Source organism: Pleurodeles waltl, chromosome 3_1 (genome assembly GCF_031143425.1).
Source record: "Pleurodeles waltl isolate 20211129_DDA chromosome 3_1, aPleWal1.hap1.20221129, whole genome shotgun sequence".
NCBI classification, from domain to species: Eukaryota; Metazoa; Chordata; class Amphibia; order Caudata; family Salamandridae; genus Pleurodeles; species Pleurodeles waltl.
In genome coordinates, this window is record NC_090440.1 from 73,655,441 (window position 1) to 73,674,159 (window position 18,719).

Consider the following 18,719-nt stretch of genomic DNA (forward strand, 5'->3'; position numbering starts at 1 on the left):
TCCTGCTGCCGGGAGATCCTGGCTCCCAATGACACGCCCTGCCCCGCCCTAAAAGAAAAAAAAAGAAAGAAACGCTCCGTCGAGCGGTTTCATTGGGAAATCCTGCTGCCGGGAGATCCTGGCTCCCAATGACACGTCCTGCCCCGCCCTAAAAGAAAAAAAAAGAAAGAAACGCTCAGTCGAACGTTTTGTTTACAGTGTTCTGTTGCCGGGGAACCTGGTATCGAGCGTGCGCCTGAGCTTAGCGTCCTGTTGCCAGGAGAGCAACAGTGACGCAGGTGCCGTCGAATCGGGTGTCCCCTCTGCAACAGTGTTGCCGCTGCAAAGTGCAGTGAGTTGAGTGTTTCACCTGGAGCTGGGGAAACAAAGTGAAAAAAAAAAACATAAGGGACAAAAGAGTGAGGCAACTGCCTCTGATTACGGGAGACAAGTGCCTGTGAAAGTTGGAGTCATTAATGGCCGGCAGAGGCCTGTGGAAAAAAAAAGTAATAGTTAAATAAATAAAGAGAGTTTTTTTTTTTTCTCTCTCTTCAATATATCTGTGTATGAGCCACGATCTGGTCAACAGTGTTCTAAAGACAATAAATCGAATTTCATTTCAAATTCTGTAATTCAGTGGAGAGAGCAAGTATGAGTGCCCCGCCCCAGGACAATGCTGATCCGCCACCACCACCACCAGGGAATCCCCAACTCCCTACACACATGAATAACAGTTTGCACTCCTCCATTACTTCGTTACCACCGTTTAGCCAATTGATTGACCCGGCCACCTCTGCGCCTAGATGGCGCTTATGGATAAATCGCCTAGAGAACTATTTTTGCGCAACTAGGGAAATGGATGGAGCCGTACGTAGGTCCGTAATGCTGTTAATGGGAGGAGATGAACTGCAGGAGCTGTTTGATTCTCTCCCTGATACAGGAGATAAGTCTGATTTTGATGCAGCGGTCACTGCTTTAAATAGACACTTTGATCCTCAACTTAATTCTGATTTTGAACGTTTTAAATTAAGACAGGCCCAACAGACAGAAGTCGAATCAATGGATATGTTTTATGCCAGGTTGAGAAAGCTAGCGAGCTCGTGCACAGGACTCAACCAGCAAGAGGAAATTCGAGCGCAAATCATACAAGGTTGCCGATCCAATGCCTTAAGGAAGCTTATTCTTCGACAGCAGGGTATGTCACTCGACGATATTTTAATTCTTGCGCGGTCGCATGAACTATCTGCGGTACGAGCAGATGCCATGGCAGCCGTAAGAGGTCAGTCGTTAGCGGCGGCGTCTTCAACTCGCGCTGTACAGGTTAAGGAAGAACAAGTGGATGCTGTTCAGACACGCCGGATGGCGCAGCGTAATCCAAACCCGGCCAAATCCAAGGACAGGGTTTGTGGGAGCTGTGGATATGAGCACCAAGCGAACATGGGGTGCCCGGCGAAAGGACAATCGTGCAACCGCTGTGGTAAAGCAAACCATTTTGCTAAGGTGTGTAGATCCCGAAGAAATGTGACATCTGACCCGAAAGGAAAAGATGCTAGTGTCAGAGCTGTATCCAAAAGCACGGAAGAAGTAAGGGACCATGTCATGGTGAGTGGCCCAGCTTGCGATGAAGACGAAGAGGAAGACATCTTTGTAATTTCTTTCACTGGAGGGAGGCCATTAAAGAAGCGATCGCCTCCCATGAGCGATGTTCAAGTAAATGGCATGCCTGTATCCGTACTCATCGATACAGGGGCGTCTGTCAATGTCATGGATGAAACTCTTTTCAAGAAGCTAGTGCCGGCCCCGATACTCACTCCAACGTCGACAAAAATATATAACTATGGAGGACGAGACCCCCTTCCTCTCAAAGGAACAGTAGAGGTGTCAGTGCATAGCGGGGGTAAGTCAACGGATGCAAGATTCTATGTGGTGTCTGGGGATCGTGGCACTCTACTAGGGTGTTACACGGCGGAAGAGTTAGAATTGGTGTTCTTCGCACGTCAAGTTCATGACGCTCAAGTGGAACAACTACTCAATGAGTTCTCGCAGCTCTTCGAAGGGTTAGGACGGCTGAAAGGAAAGCGTATCAAACTGCACATAGACCGAAGTGTGGTTCCGGTGGCGCTAAGACATCGTCGAGTACCATTCCATTTGCGTCCTGCTGTCGAAAAAGAATTGCAACTACTGGAGGACCAAGGAGTAATAGAAAAGGTAGAAGGACCTACACCTTGGGTGTCACCGTTGGTGATTGCGCCAAAACCTAAACAACCGGGAGCAATTCGTCTCTGTGTTGACATGAGGCTGCCAAACAAAGCCATCAAAAGAGAGAGACATATAACGCCCACAATGGATGATATCATTGCAGATCTAAATGGAGCCCAGTGGTTCTCGAAACTGGATCTTAATGCAGGGTATCATCAGTTGGAACTGGACCCTGGAAGTAGGAATATCACCACGTTCTCAACCCATGTGGGCCCGAGACGATATAAGAGATTAAGTTTTGGAGTATCTTCAGCTGCTGAGGTTTTTCAGAATGCAATCAGAGAGACCTTGTCTGGACTACCGGGAGTGATCAATTTAAGTGACGATATCTTGATATATTCCCGGACGAGAGAAGAGCATCATCGCTATCTGAGATCGACTTTGCAGAGGTTAGCTAATGCGGGACTGACGTTGCACAAAAAGAAGTGTGCGTTTTATCAAACGTCTGTAGATTTTTTTGGTTACATCTTCTCGAAAGATGGCCTGCAAGTGGATCCACGGAAGGCAGAGGCGATCCGACAAGCCCCCGTTCCACAAAGTCCCACGGAAGTTCGTAGTTTTCTAGGAATGGCCACCTATTGTGGAAGGTTTATACCACAACTTGCTACTATGGCTGAACCTCTTCGACAGCTAACCAAAGGGCAACATCGCTGGGACTGGACTCAAGAGGCTCACAAGGCATTTGCGGACATTAAGGCTGCACTGCTTGATAGGTCAACAATGGCCTATTTCAACCCCCGCAGGAGAACAGAAGTGGTGGTAGATGCAAGCCCCGTTGGGCTAGGCGCAGTGTTATTGCAAGAACAAAGGCATCAAGAGTGGATCCCTGTTGCATATGCTAGTAGGGCTCTGTCGGCGGTAGAGACCAGATATGCGCAAATTGAACGCAAATCGCTGGCTATTCGCTGGGCGTGCCGCCATTTTAATCTCTATTTGTATGGGCATGAATTTCAGGTGGTCACTGATCACAAGCCGTTGGTATCGTTGTTTGCGGGCAGTCCACGCCTTGCTCCCCCAAGAATTGAACGATGGACCGTTTTACTTCAGCCCTATCGCTTCACGGTCGTGTACCGCCCTGGGGCAAGTAATCCTGCAGACTATCTATCTCGTCATCCTGCTCCACAGGCATTTGATGCACACCAGGAACAAGATGAGGAAAGCACCGAAGTCTTTGTCAGCATGGTTGTACAGTCGGCATGTCCCAATGCTCTGCTTATCTCTGACATCGTCACCGCTACCCGGGATGACGTGGTGCTGGGTCATGTCAAGGAAGCGTTGACCCATAAGAAGTGGAAGTACTTTCTAGAGAAAACTAGTATGTCGTGCTCAGGTCAAAAGTTGGCTGTGCAAGGTATCTGGAAGGTGCGTGATGAGTTATCTACAGACAATGATGGTTTGGTCTTAAGAGGAAGAAGAATCGTACTTCCACAGTGTCTATGGTCTAGAGTGATTGAATTGGCTCATCAAGGACATCAAGGTGCTGGGAAAACTAAAGCGAGGCTACGTGCCAAAGTGTGGTTCCCTGGCATGGATAAGCAAGTGGATGACGTGGTGGGGAAGTGTCATTCCTGTATTATCACATCGATGGAACCTCCGAGTTGCCCTGTGGCAACGGAACCAGCCACTTTGAAACCTTGGGCAAAGGTGAGCATGGATTTCGGAAGTTTTCCGGATGGAAGATTGACGGCTGTCCTAATTGATTCATATACCAAATTCCCGGTGGTCGAGTTGGTATCGTCTACGGCGTTTGAAAATGTAAAACCAGTTCTGCAAAAGACGTTTGCATTGTTTGGTCTGCCCGACGAAATTAGAACAGACAATGGGCCTCCATTTCAAGGACAAGAGTTTCGCGCGTATCTTGATGGGTTGGCAGTTCGTCATCGTAAGATAATGCCCTATTGGCCTCAGGCAAATGGGGATGTTGAAAGGTTTATGCGAACTTTGAATAGGGCTCTCCGAATTGGAGTTGAACAGAAGGAAGACAGTGAACAATGTATGCATCAGTTCTTGAGTGCTTATCGTCAAACGCCTCACAGTACTACTGGGTGTGCTCCGTCTGCTCTGATGTTCAAGGTGTCTCCACGTGACTGCATTCCCGCTGGTGCCAAATGGAAACCTCCTGCGCTGGATGTCAAGGCAACTCAACAACGACGAGTAATCACTAATCAGAAGGCCAGTTTGAAACGAAGATCCAAATATCGAGGGTTTCAAGAAGGTGATCAAGTAGTAATAAGATGTAGAAGAGGTGGAGGAAAGTTTAGGACACCGTTTGAGCCTGAAGTATGGGAGATCATTGGAGTAAAAGGGTCCATGATAACTGCGTCCAGAGGTAGACAGAGAGTGACCCGAAATGTGTCACATTTTCGGAGGGCTGGCTGAAGAGAATTGGAAGAAGATGAAGAAGAATGCGAGATGGAGGATGCCAATGATGGTCCCTCAATGATACCTGGAGAGATGGAAAGTACATCCGGGTCAGCTGTGACTGAACAAACACAGCCTAATTGTGTTCCGGGGCCTGGGAATGTGCCCACTAGAAGTGTGAGGTATGACTTACGCCCCAATCCTGCACCAAGCAGCAAGCTAAAAGACTTTGTCTGTCAAGTTGAGTAGTTATAAGCTACGTATCATCATCTTCTTTTGATGACGGAACACTGTTGGAGACTGATGGGGACAGTGTGAGAATGTCTCCAGGCATCTAAAGAGGACAGTGTGAAAAGATGGTGTACCAGTTATTACAGAGTTGCACTGTTTGGGTTTTGTTGTTTGGTTTGTTCTTTTACGTTTCTGTTACTCAGTTAATTCATCTCCATGTGAAGTAAAACATGGGGGGGATGTAGAGAATAAGCGGAGAGCCATGCGGGCTCTCCTTGTGTGTAAAACGTGCTCTGCGTGTCCAGGAGGGGGCACGGAGCACCACTATATAATAAAGTGGGAGCTGCGGTGACGCACTCTCGGGTGTGGCGTGAAGCACAACAAGTCTCCGTGTCTGTTTGTCATATCGTCGAAGTCGCAAGACTACACTAACAATGAATGATATCTCCCTTTGGAGGCGGGGGTCTGGAGGAAGTAAAGGGATTGAATGATCTAGGGAAAAATATCACTTCGCCTAAAGTGGCATAAATCCTGCACAGAATCTACTGCACCATGGAATTCAAGAAAAACCTATATTATGAGCCCCCCGGACTTCTCCCCCTGATTACGGAACATTTAATATTCGTCGATGGAGTCTAGGGAAACCAGCCGTGATTATTGTGCCCAGGAATCCGTTCTTAATTTAAGCGGTGGTTTCCGGTGCGGGGCACCCGCACTTATTTTCGAGAGCCACTTATTTTTGAGAGCCGGAGGAAGGGAAAAACAAACAAGCGTCACAAAAGGAGAAAGCTGCAAGAGTGAGCTGAAGGAGAAGGGAGTGTCTGCAAGTGGATTAAATAGGCTCGAGAGAGCTTCAGGGTTACGCTGCCTCAGTATTCCGTTCTCGCACATTTAATTGCAGCAGCAGCGTGTTTCAGAGGAGGGATTTGGGGCACCGCAAGTTTTTATTTACAAATTAAGCACTGCCAGGAAGCCATGTTTTTTGTAACAACATAACATGATGACCTTCAACTGGTCAACCAATGAGGACAAGGCAGGTAAATACATCAGGGCTTTCACTCTCATGTACACATGGGCGAATGTGAGATGGACGAAATAGTCACACTAAGATTACAGCCTCCATAGTGTACTCCGAGTGGTGGCAGTTGTAAGTGACTGTGGGGAACCACTGTGACCAGACTGGAAGTGGTTTTCTCTGTCTGGCTAACGGGAGGAGTGCACAAACCTTCCGCCAAGGAAGCCTCCAATAAAAACACGTTCGGTGGGGATTTAGGGCCTTGTCTAGAGTTTGATGGGCGGGAGACTCTATCAAAACGTGACGGATATCCTGTCCGTAACATTACACACACATACATAAAGTCAGTAAGGGTCTCAGGCACATAAAACAACCACTGACACTGGGGCCCGTATTTATACTTTTTTAGCGCCGCATTTGCGCCGTTTTTTGACTCAAAATCGGCGCAAACTTGCAAAATACAATTGCATTTTGTAAGTATGCGCCGATTTTGCGTAAAAAAACGACGCAAATGCGGCGCTAAAAAAAGTATAAATATGGGCCTGGGTGTTCAGATTATTACTTAAGCGCTGATCAGTGACATACATAAGCTCCTTCCTAAAGGCAGCCTACTTGAGAAATAGAGCACACATCACTTACCCTAAAGATTTAGCACAGAAGGGAACTAATTCCAACAATCTAGTCTGCAGATATTATCTGCAAAGTACCTAATGACAAGTTATTCACTTGCGGGTTCTAACATGCAAAACACACAATATCCCTAACTAGGCATATTGCAATAACATGAACTCTTCACCTTCAACACGTTTAGGCATACGTTGTCATTGCAATGAGAACCAAAAGAAAGGCCTAATGCCTTTGACAATGCATTCACATTTGTTAAGGGTGAAACGCCATTGAATCATTAACGTAAGGCCTCCGCTCAAGGAGCTCTAAAACAATCTTAAACTAGACTAATGCATTTAAATAGTAGCGACGAGTCCCTCTCCTCAAAGTCATATAATACATTTGGCGAGTCCTGAAAAAATACCCCAGAACTAAGCAAAACTCAAGATAGACTCAATTTTCACTACCGGAGCCACATGTCCGCTGCGATGCCACCCTGCATATCTCGGTTGCCTAGCAACCCACAAGACCCTGTAACCCTTGCCACAAGCAGATACCCCAGGCCTTTACAAAAGTTAGATCCTGACAGCTCTGAACAGGCCCCTCCTGATCCTGAGCACCTGTGATATTTTCCTAATAAAGGGCTCCAAACGCCGTACAGGCTCCCTGAGCCCTAGATTTGGTTCATCTCGGTACTTTGTCAATCCTGCACAGGGGTGAGCCTCCTTTTCTAGATGGTGCATCCTTTAGGTTGAACTTTTTCATAACAAGTTCGACCTCTTTCCTCAAGGCAAATGCAGCTTCTCCAGAAGTGTTACAACCAAAGCTTTGGACAACTCATTGGTCACCAGGCATCTGGGCCGATGACCCTACAAGGCAGGGCTCCCATCTGTGGGATTCAGTCCAGCAATCCCCTTTTCCCAGCAGACAGTGCCTACTTTCTCCAGGCAGCCTACAAGTCCACGTGAAAGGTCCTGCCCGATTAACCCCCTGATAACGAAGCCAGCATTCCAGGATCTTGGCTCTGGGCCTCAAGTCATTCCCAACCACAGTGCAATCCCTCTGGTCAGAGAATACTGGCATGCCAATGTGGGCATCTAGCCAGTATTTAACTGAGTTTGCAAACAACAATGTGTATTCCTTTGGTCCACCTCTGGGACTGTTTTCAAGCAGTTCCTGAAACTTTTTTATGTCCTACCCAAATTGGTCAAGCTGCAATTTGTGTCTGCTAGTGTCAGATAGAGGAGTGGGTGGGGGCTTGGAGCTCCATGTCAGGGAGAAGCAAAACAAAGGCACACAAGAGGGAGAGGCTTCCTTTCTTAGCTACCTGTCTGTTTGATGGGATAACACCTCCAGGGAAAGCCTGGGGCAGGAAGGGGCAGGTACTGTTCCCGTGCATCAAAGGTGCCTCTGTCTCCCTGATTCATTTCATGGAAGCCCAGTCCACTTCAAATGACCCCAGGAATGTTCCTACAATAAGCATAGCCCTGTTTGGCACACTTGCAATAAAGTCCATGTATTAAAATTGTCTCCAACCTTAGAATGGCCACTTGTTTGTATATGCCAGCTAGACTAGAGGAATCTTAAATAACATCTGCAGGTAAAACACACCCTAAATACCACACAGCTTAACACCAGTCTAACACATCTGTGAGAGTAATAGGGCCAGACCTTCAGAATAATGATAGCTAAATAGTGATTGTAGGAAGCTGGCTCTGTATGCACCATACCAAAGTAAGGTACAGTGTGCGTAGACCCCGGTGGATCCCCTGACGCTTTAGAGAGGCTAAAGTAGATAATACCAATGCTCTCGTTTGTGGTAGTGTGGTCAAGCAGTTAGGCTTATCAAAGGGCAGTGCTAAGCATTTGTTGTACACACACAGTCAAGAAATGAGGCACACACTCAGTGACTAACTCCAGGCCAATGCTTTATATATATATGTATGTGTATGTGTATATACATATACTTTGTTACTTTATTTCTAGAACCAAAATGATCTTAGTTGCAGGTAAGTACAGTTTCAAGAATTTATCACTTTCAAGTATCAAATGCACTTTGTTAGGAATAGGGTCTCTAGTTGGCAGTCGGTTTGCACCCTGTCCACGTAGGGACCCTCACTCTAGTCAGGATAAGGAAGATACCCAGCTCAGATAACCCCTACTCACCCAGGGGGTAGCTTGGCACGAGCAGTCAGGCTTATCTCAGAAGCAATGTGGAAAGCATTTGCACATAACACACAGTAATACAGTGAAAACACTACAAAAGGACACCACATCAGTGTTACAAAAATAGCCAACATTTATTTGTGTAAAACAAGACCAAAATGAGAAAAATCCAACATACAGTAATACAAACATGAATTTTGCAAGAATTAACTTAAAAATACAGTTCCTTCAAGTCGATAGCTCCACCTGGTGATCAACAAAACCAACAGTTCAGGCCGGCCGCGGCATCGCGGGCCAGCTACGGTGTCAGGAAGACCCGAAAAACAGTACCTTTGGAAATACAGGGCGTCGTGAACCTCGTGATGAGATCCGGAGAGTGGCGTTGCTGGCATTGCGGTGTCGGTTCCGGAGGTCGGTGTGGAGGTCGTCGGGCCCTTGAAATCACACGTGTTGCAGATCGAAATCTGGGCTGATGAAGTCGGGAGCACTGGAGTGGATGGCGTTGGGGCTAATGTTCGAAGCGGGACGATGTGACATGCGGTGCCCACAGGTCATAGTGCAGGCAGCGGCTCGGTGATGGCATCCAGCGGCATCGTTGAGACCAGAGCTGTGAAGCGGGATGGTGCAACTTGCGGTATCACCAGACAGAGCTGTGAAGCGGGACGGTGCGACGTGCGGTGTCACCAGACAGGGATGTCTGTTGACGACACTGGAGTCGATGGTGCTGGTGTCGGTGGGTCGGGGCTGTGGTGCGTGACGGGACGGTGCTTCGTGTTCCCCACAAGCGGTGTCCACAGGCCAGGGTTCCGGCAGAGGCGCTGGTGTCAGCAGGAGCGTCATCGTCGGGGATGCCCAGACACACACCAGGGGGTCGGAGACTGCATTGTGTGAGGGCAGACACAGCCCTTTCAGTTGTAAGTGACCACTCCTCCCTCCACTGTAGCCCAGCTGGCCCATCAGGATATGCAGGCTATGCCCCATCTCCCTTTGTGTCACTGTCTAGAGGAATTTACAACAGCCCAACTGTCAGTCTGACCCAGATGTGGAATACACAAGCAGGCAGAGGTACAGAATGGTTTAAGCAAAAAAAATGCCTGCTTTCTAAAAGTGGCATTCTCAAACAGACAATTTAAAAAACAACTTTACAAAAAGATTTGAGACCCTAAACTCCATTTGTCTATCTGCTCCCAAAGGGAAACTGCATCTGAAAGTTATTTAAAGGCAGCCCCCATGTTAACCTATGAGAGAGATAGGCCTTGCAACAGTGAAAACAGAATTTGGTAGTATTTCACTGTTAGCACATGTAAAACACATCATTACATGATCCACCTTTAACATCAACTGCACCCTGCCCATGGGGCTACCTACGGCCTACCTTAGGGGTGCCTTACATGTAGTAAAAAAGAAGGTTTAGGCCTAGCAAGTGGGTACACTTGCCAGGTCGAATTGGCAGTTTAAAACTGCTCACACAGACACTGCAGTGGCAGGTCTGAGACATGTTCACAGGGCTACTTATGTGGGTGGCACAACCAGTGCTGCAGGCACACTACTAGCATTTGATTTACAGGCCCTGGGCACCTCTGGTGCACTTTACTAGGGACTTACTAGTAAATCAGATATGACAATCATGGATAGCCATATCACCAATGCAATTTACATAGGGCGCACTTTTACTTTAGCACTGATCAGCAGTGGTAAAGTGCGCAGAGACAATAAACCAGCAAAAACAAGTCAGAAAAATAGGAGGAATAAGGCAAAAAGTATGGGGATAACCCGGCAAAAAAGGCCATTTACAACACACTTTGTTTAGAATTCATAGGTAAAACAGTTTACAGGTAAGTAATACTTTTCAGTTTCAAAAGTGGACACAGTGAAATTTCTCATAGAAAGCCATGCAACCCTAGGGGAGGAAAAGTAACAATACAATTTGCAGGCAAGTACTCAACTTACAATCCCAGTCTTCAGGGGTTAGGAAGTTCACATGGCCAAGTTTAGGTAGACACCACAAGTTCACCACTAGCAACGCAGGGCCAGCCGGGTGCAGAGGTCAAATTTGGTGTTTGGTGCTCAATGGAATCCTATGGAGATAGGGGGCACTTAGAAAGAAACGGCTTGCAGGTAAGTATCCGCTACGTCAGGGCACAGACCTGGGGGTTGTAGATCAGCACGGGGGGACACAAGTCAGCACCAAACACACACCCATAGTGGCACTGGGGCAGCCGGGTGCAGGGTGCAAACACAGTGTTGGGCGCCCAATGCTTTTCAATGATGAACCACGGGGGTCACAAAGATGCTGCAGGTGTTGTCCAGGGAGTCGACTGAAGAAAACCAACTGCTGAACGGGTAAGTAGAGAGCCCACTGGACGTTGCTGGACCATTGGTTGGGTTCCCTAAGGCCAGGGGCTGTGGGTGCAGGGGTACCTTTAGGTGTTGGGAAATCTTCAACGGAGTCGGTCGTGGTCGGGGTGGTCCTCTGAATTTAGGCTGCAGGGGTCATCATGTTGGTCAGGAGGGGTCAACCCAGGGTGGACTTGAGGTTGGAATCGCCTGGGGACCTTCTCTGGACTGACGGGCCACATGGACACAAGTTGTGGGCGTCCTGGTGCACAGTGAGTAGGACTCGTGGATCCGGGTTGGCTCTGGAGTCATTTAGGAGGATTCTTTATAGACAGGGCCACTGTCCTTGGGAGATCTTGGTCCTTGGGTAGGCAGGCAGTCCTCTGGGGGTTTGTATCGGTCGCTGGTCCTGCAGGATAGGTTGCGTTCGTGTAGCAGGAGTCCTGAAGCTGCAGACAGGCTGGTAGGGCTCAGGGTAAGTCAGTTGTCGTCTGGAGTCTTCTCTGCCGGTGCGGCTCTTCAGTCCTTCTTCTTCTTTCAGGTCGCCAAGAACATGAAGAGAAAGGTTCAGGGGTGCCCCTAAATACTAGATTTAGGGGCGTTACAGGGGTCAGAGGGCAGTAGCCAATGGCTATTGTCCCTGTGGGTGGTTACATCCTTCCTGTGCCCCCTTCCTTTGGGGAAGGGGGCACATTCCTAACCCTATTGAATAAGCAAAATGAAGGATTCTGCCAGGAGGGGTTCACCTCAGCTCTGAGCACCCTGGGGAAGGTCCTAGCTGGAGTGGGCACACCTCCTGGTGTATACTAATTTTCCCGCCAGACCTGCTGCCAAAAATGGGGCCTGATCCAGGAGTTGGCATCTTCCACTAGCTGGAGTGGCCTGGTGAAGTGTAACAAGAGGCAAGAGCCTTTGAGGTTCACTGTCAAGTATTGCAATTCCTGTAGGGGAAAGTTGTGAAGCATCTCACCCAGAGCAGGCTTTGTTCCTGACCCAGGAGAGCACAAAGGCTCTCACCCCATGAGCCAGAAACATGTCTGTTAGTGGCAGGCTGGCACGGACTGGCAAGCCTTACACTAAGGGGTAGGGTTTAATACAGGGGGCATCTGTAAGATGCTTTCTGTGTGCAGTTTTCAATAAATCCAACACTGGCATCAGTGTGGGTTTATTGAGCTGAGAAGTTTGGTACCAAACTTCCCCGTCTTTAGTGAGGCCATCATGAAGCTGTGGAGTTTGTACTGATAAACTTCCAGCCCATGTACTCTACAGGGCCACACTGCACTTACAATGTCTAAGAATGGACTTAGACACTGTAGGGGCATGTTCCTCCTGCAGCTATGCCTTCACCGGTGGTATAGTGCACCCTGCCGTAGGGCTGTAAGGCCTGCAAGAGGGGTGACTTACCTATACCATAGGAAGTGGTTTGTGGGCATGGCACCAAGAGAAAGATGCCCTTTCAACTTTACCTTTTTCTCCCCACCAGCACACACAAGCTGCAATGGCAGAGTACATGTGTTTGGTGAGGGGTCCCTTAGGGTGCCATAATACATGCTGCAGCCCTTAGGGACCCTCCCTGGCCACAAGGCCCTTGGTACCACTAGTACCTTTTACAAGGGAATTAGCTGTGTGCCAGGGATTTTTCAATTGTGGAAGCAATGTTACAGTTTAGGGAAAGAACACAAGTGCTGGAGCCTGGTTAGGAGGAACCCAGCACACACTCAGTCAAATTAGCATCAGATATCAGGCAAAAAGTGGAGGGTAACCATGCCAAAAGGGGCACTTTCCTACAGTGATTTTTTCTGAATCGCTATTTGGTAATTGGTATTCTAAATGTATGACATGTTTATTTCTTAATTTGTGATTCTTAGTGGGTTGAAAATCGAACTACCTCATGAATAATAATGAGATAGGGTGCAATTTGCAACCCATTAGGCATCGCAGCCATTACAGGGATGGTGGCCTGCCGAGGTCAGCAGACCACCATGTCTGTGACCGTTTTTTTAACAAATCAATCTTTTTTTAAATGCATTCTGTTTTCCTAAAAGGAAATTGGGATGCGTTTAAATAGACAAAAACAAAACTTTGAATTTTAATTTCTTAAGAGTATGCAGAGGTCTGTGGGAAAAAGTATTTTTTCAACATTCTCAAAGGGGAAAGGGTTCTCTTCGCATTTGCGAATGGGTTACCACCACTTTAAAAGTATTACTGATTTGCGACTGGAATTTGGTCGCAAAACAGTAATACAAACCATACAGATTGAGTATTTGAAAGGCATACCCAAAACACGTGCCTTCCATGTCCCGAACCGCAAATGCAAATTGTGGTTAGTTATCAAATCCATCTTGCATGTTTAAAAAATCATTTTTTCCGGTTGCAAATGGCCTGCTTCTGCAAATCCGGCTATTTGCAACCAGAAAAATGCTTAGTACATCTGGCCTACAGTCCCTTCTTTTGAGACAAACGTTTTTCTGGTAATCTCTTCATATGAGTAAGGGCTGGAGACATCACAGAACCATTTTGATCTGTAACGGTGGAGATACACATTTAGAAAAACAATATCTCTGACATGACACTGACATTTAATAGGTGTATTGGCTATTGAGTAACACCTGCACTCTTTCTCTAGTAAGTTGAGCCTTGACTGATCGATTCCCCCTGCCACTAGAGGCTCAAGAAAGATCCAGAATCCTGACTAATAGGAGGAACACACAAGAGCATCTTTGAAACTGATGCATGCTCTCTGTAACCAAAAATATCTGCAGAGAAACAGTGGCAATAATGAAGATACAGTAAATAACAGTCTACATTTTGGATTCAATGGTATATAAAGTAAGGAAAATGGCTTTATGAAGGTCATATTCGTTATGCTTTTGGAGGCAAATACAATAAAGTTACATTCAGTAGTTTATGAAACATACATCAAACAAAAATATGAAGGTCACATTAATGTTCCATTAACAGCGTAAATGTTTATTTCAGTTGTGTGCAAAAGGCCCATAAAATAACATAATATGTTCAGTTGAATATGCAAAGTAAACAAATAGTGGTACTAATGTTATGGAAGTATGCAAAGTAACAGCATAAAAGTTATTTTCCTTTTTACGTAGAAGGAATTTCAGATAACTGCATATGTATTACGGTCAGCTGGATATGGTAGGTAAAAAAACTACACTTTAAAACTTATTTTTATGAAAGGTAAAGCACAAAAGTGTCTACATGGCACATTCAGGTGTATATGGAACATTAAGAATATTACAATATAGAGGTTGCTGTCAAATGTACGTAAAAGATGAAGAACATCATAGAATAAAGGTTAGCGATAGTGTAAAGATTTCAGTCTGCCGTCCTTTACTGGCTCATTACACAGGTATTCTAATCCAGTATGAAATATTCTCTGGAACTGAATTTCCTGGCGTAACAATAGCACCCGCAGCCACTGCGGTGCGGGGTGGTCCAAGCTCCAAGGGGCTCCCTCAGAACAGTACACTGTGCACGGCGGCAGGCCTCTGGCCTGAGAGCGCCCGACTGGGTGGGGACCACCCCCTCTTTGTACTTTGCAGGGAGGCCCCTTCAAGTCTTGTTACGCCACTGACTGAATTGCCTCTTCACTGGTCAATTTCTTCATCCATTGAAGTGCGTCTTGATTCCACAAATTCAATTGGATTAATCGGGTCTGTAATTAGAGTAGAAAGTGATGATGTCCACAAGAGCTTAGAAGATAATTGGAAGGTGCTTGTGCCTTGCTCACTACACTCCCCCATGTTTTTGTTCCTAAAAAAGAAGATATGTGACCTTGCATTGATTAGACAAAGCTAATGTGACAGTACAAAACAATTTGTAGGAGGAACCTAGAATTAGCACTATATTTACTAAATTGGATTATGAGAGATTTATACGCTGGTTTGTATTTATTGTTAGGATTAAATGAAGAATGGTTCTCATCTTAATTCAGCATCTGCACGCTGGAGCGGACAAAGCTTCAATATACAGTAAATTATAAACTACCTACATGCAGTTTGTTTTTATTACGTAAGCATTAGCCACAACTTTCCTCCAACTTCTACAAGTTTGGAGGAGAATATCTCATGTGCTAATACACTTGAACATCTATTTTCACAATCCTGGTCACCAAACACAGAAAAAGTTCTAGAACAGTCATAAAATAACAATAGTAGAGAGAAATAAAGAGAGAAGCTAGAGACCATTAAGGTGTTTGAGTAGATATGTATGTGCTACAATTTGCACAAATTATTGTTAGAATGTGTGGTTTACTGGTCAGGAACGTGGCAGGATTGGGGATGTAGTAATCTAAACCCACTTGAACTGAGATTATTCTGAGAAAGCAAAGGCGGGTGGTGGTCGTTTAGTGTCAGTCTGGTGAAATACGTCTGGCTTGTGAAGAACACACTATGAGTTAACATGCACCAAGAAAACTACATTTCCCAGGAATTCTTGAACTCTCATGTTGTTCGAAGATGGTGGTGGCCATGTTGGATCATTAGTAGGGCTCCTGGTTTCATGGTATTTATTTTTTGACATTTCTGTCTGTTTTGATCCATACCTATTTTTTGGTCATTTATCTGTGTATATCCATATTTCCTGTGTGCAAAATTTAAAGAATAACACAGCAATATTTATTTAAACAACAAATGCTTACTTATGTTTGAATGTCCAATGTGTTTTAGCCATTTACAGTACAAGGCAGTCATTTGAAATAATTTGCATTGTAGACCAACGTAAACAGATGTACTGCTGCAGGTATTTAAGTTTTATTAGGAAATTGTTTTTATTTAACTCACCAACTTGTCTGTCTGCACAGCTATTGACCAGCACACGTTTGACAGTAGCATGAATCGTCCAGAATAACACCTATTTCCTATATTTTTCCATATTTAGAAATTAATGCAGACAGGAAAATAGACTGTTTTCTGTCTGTGTTTATCTGTAAAAATCAGTATCATTAAAAATGGAAAACTGGGAGCCTTGATCCTTAGGTACAACGTTCCTTAGATTGAATTTGTGTCTTTTTCTGTTTGGAGAACTATCCTCACAAGAGTCTACTGGAAGACAATTTTATTTTTCAGAAGAATCTTCAGTAATCAAGTTGTGTTTGGAGCACCCCTTCCCAGCCACCCAGCTTCATTCTTGATGATGTGTACAGAGGCATTTGCAGCACACAAACTCTTCAATCAGCAGATGGAAGATATTTGCTTCTTCAAATTCTGTCAGTTTTACTATTATGCCAGCTTTCTGTTTATTTTAACTGCAAAAGCTAATCAAAGTCTGCAAAGCAAAGGCAGCATGGGTAGTGTCAGAAAGCTCACAAAGTAAAGCTAACTTCATGTAACAGTGAGAATTTAAGGCTGCTTAAGAATCGTGATGCTTGTCCTTAAACCTTAAACAGGTTTCTCTGTAACAAGAAATGCATTTAAATGTCTTCCCTTTGTATTGCAGCATTTATATTTTGCTTACTAACCCCGTGTGGGGTGCCTGCATGGGTAATACGCTACACCAGGTAGGGCCTGTGGTTGTAAGGGTGTTGTTCTTGTTTTGATCCTATGTGTGAAATGTTTTTATGTTGTGTGTGATGACCACCTACATGTGGTTTCGTAGTATGGAACGCAGTGCTTAGCAGTGTGGTGGTTGATGAAGTGCGAGAGACAGACACGTGGGTTTCTGGTTTTCAGTACGTTGGTAGCTTTGAAGAGCGCTGCAGGTCCCTTTTTGGTATTTCTTCTGACATAGTCAGCTTAACTGGTTACTTTACTGGGTTGTCCAGTCTGAGATTTTGTGTTTAGTTGTGGTCCTGAGCCGGCATGGTTGGAGGGAAAGAGAAGTAGCAAGATCTGTTGGGATGGGCATTTTTATTATCACATCTCTGAGTGTCTTTGTGAGTTGTAAGGAGCAGTCAGATTGCATAGATATTTGGGACCTGCAGTGGTGGACTATATTGCAGTCCTCTGAATTTTCCAGCAATGTGTGACAGATCCTTTCAGGTATTCCATGCCTGTTCATTTGGTGATGTCTGTTTTTTGCTTGTACAGCGGTGGTGATGGGCAACCCTCATAACAGATTCGTCTTATGAGACTGTAACAGGTATAAGATACAAATTGCTGCTCACGGCTACGTATTATGGTTTTAGTATTACTGTGGGCCATAACAGTTATATATAGAAGTACATAACCATGACGACAGAGACTCTTTGTGAACTGGCCCCTTAGTGTTTTCATTGTGTAGAAGGTACTCTTTGTAACGTTGTTCACATACGGTATCAATGATAGCTCTGAATTCATGGTTACTCCTATGTTTCTAACTTCTCTTGATGTTTTTGGAGGAGATTCAAGTTCCATAGGCCGTATGGTGTTAGGCTGGTACCTGTGCATTGTCCACAGATCAAAATCCCTGTCTTTGTGGGTTATTCATCGTCTATGGGATTATGGCAGGGAGGCAGCCATTAAGTTGTGATTTGTAGAGGTCTTCGGGGCTATCCATTTTTAAAATGCTGGGTATGATCTGCATAGCTGTAACAGGTAAGGTTACGTGATTTAATCAGATTTGGTAAGGGGGTCGGGTAGATGTTGAATAATGGAGGAGATATGAGGGACCCCTGTGGAACTCTACGGTGTGCTATGTGAGTACGTTATGTGAAATACACTTTCTTTTCACCATTAACAGCTTTTCAATGCTTTTTAAAATGGATTTATATTGACAATGTTGTGCAAAAAGGGCTCTTTGGGACCAAACGTTCTGAAGAAAGCTGCAAACACAGCACACAAGTTGTTGCACAGTGGTAGATATTTTATACATTTTAGCCAGCCACCTAAGCAATTGATTGATTTGGTCAAGTAATAAACATTACTAACAATATGATATTTTGGCTAGACAGAATGAATGCCCTCAGTTGACAGACTTTGGAAAGGCTTTTGCCTGCAATATGAAAAATGAATCCATGCATATGTCAGTATATTTGAAATGGCAGTAAAAGAATGATTCCCTCTTTAATATGAAAATGTAATTCAAATTTGATGCAAATTGAATTGCACAACACTCTTCTCAGAGCAACAGCTATGTTCAACAGCCCTCAAGTTTAGAAGAAAGCCAAACATTTTACTTGTCTGTTTAAGATCTGATGTACAGAATGTTACAGTGATTTTAAATGAAACACTATATACATAATACGCAATGCTGTTGAGCAAGACTGTTTTTATGGTGCTTCCATATTCCTTCTACAGCTAACATAGGGTATACCCAAAACTGAAGTTTGTAAACATAACTCGGATGCACAGAATAAAAGAGACATGCCTTTTATTACAATAAGTGTACAAGGAATCTTGATTTCTGTTGATAGCAATATTATATGTTTTATAAAGAACTTTTTATTTCCGCAGTGATAAAGGACAATGTTAACAAAAGTGTGTGTCTATGCTTCTGTGCAAGTTTACATCATTACATGTTGGCAAATGACATTTTGAATAGAATCTGCTGAATGTGTACGTTATTTCCTCAAGAAAACATATTTTCTATAGCAGGGTCACCCATTTTGTATCAATGTGTGTTAAAATGTCAAATTAAAACATAATAAAGCCATAGAATGTGCCATGTGATTTACATTTCCTTTGCAAGTAATTTAGCCAAATTCCCATTGATGCATAATGTCGATTTATAAAGGTTTACTGTATAAAGCATTCCAAATTTATTAAAGACAAGGAGGCTTGCATTATGCACAAACTTTTATTTACTTCCTTCTGAGCAGCAACCACTAAAA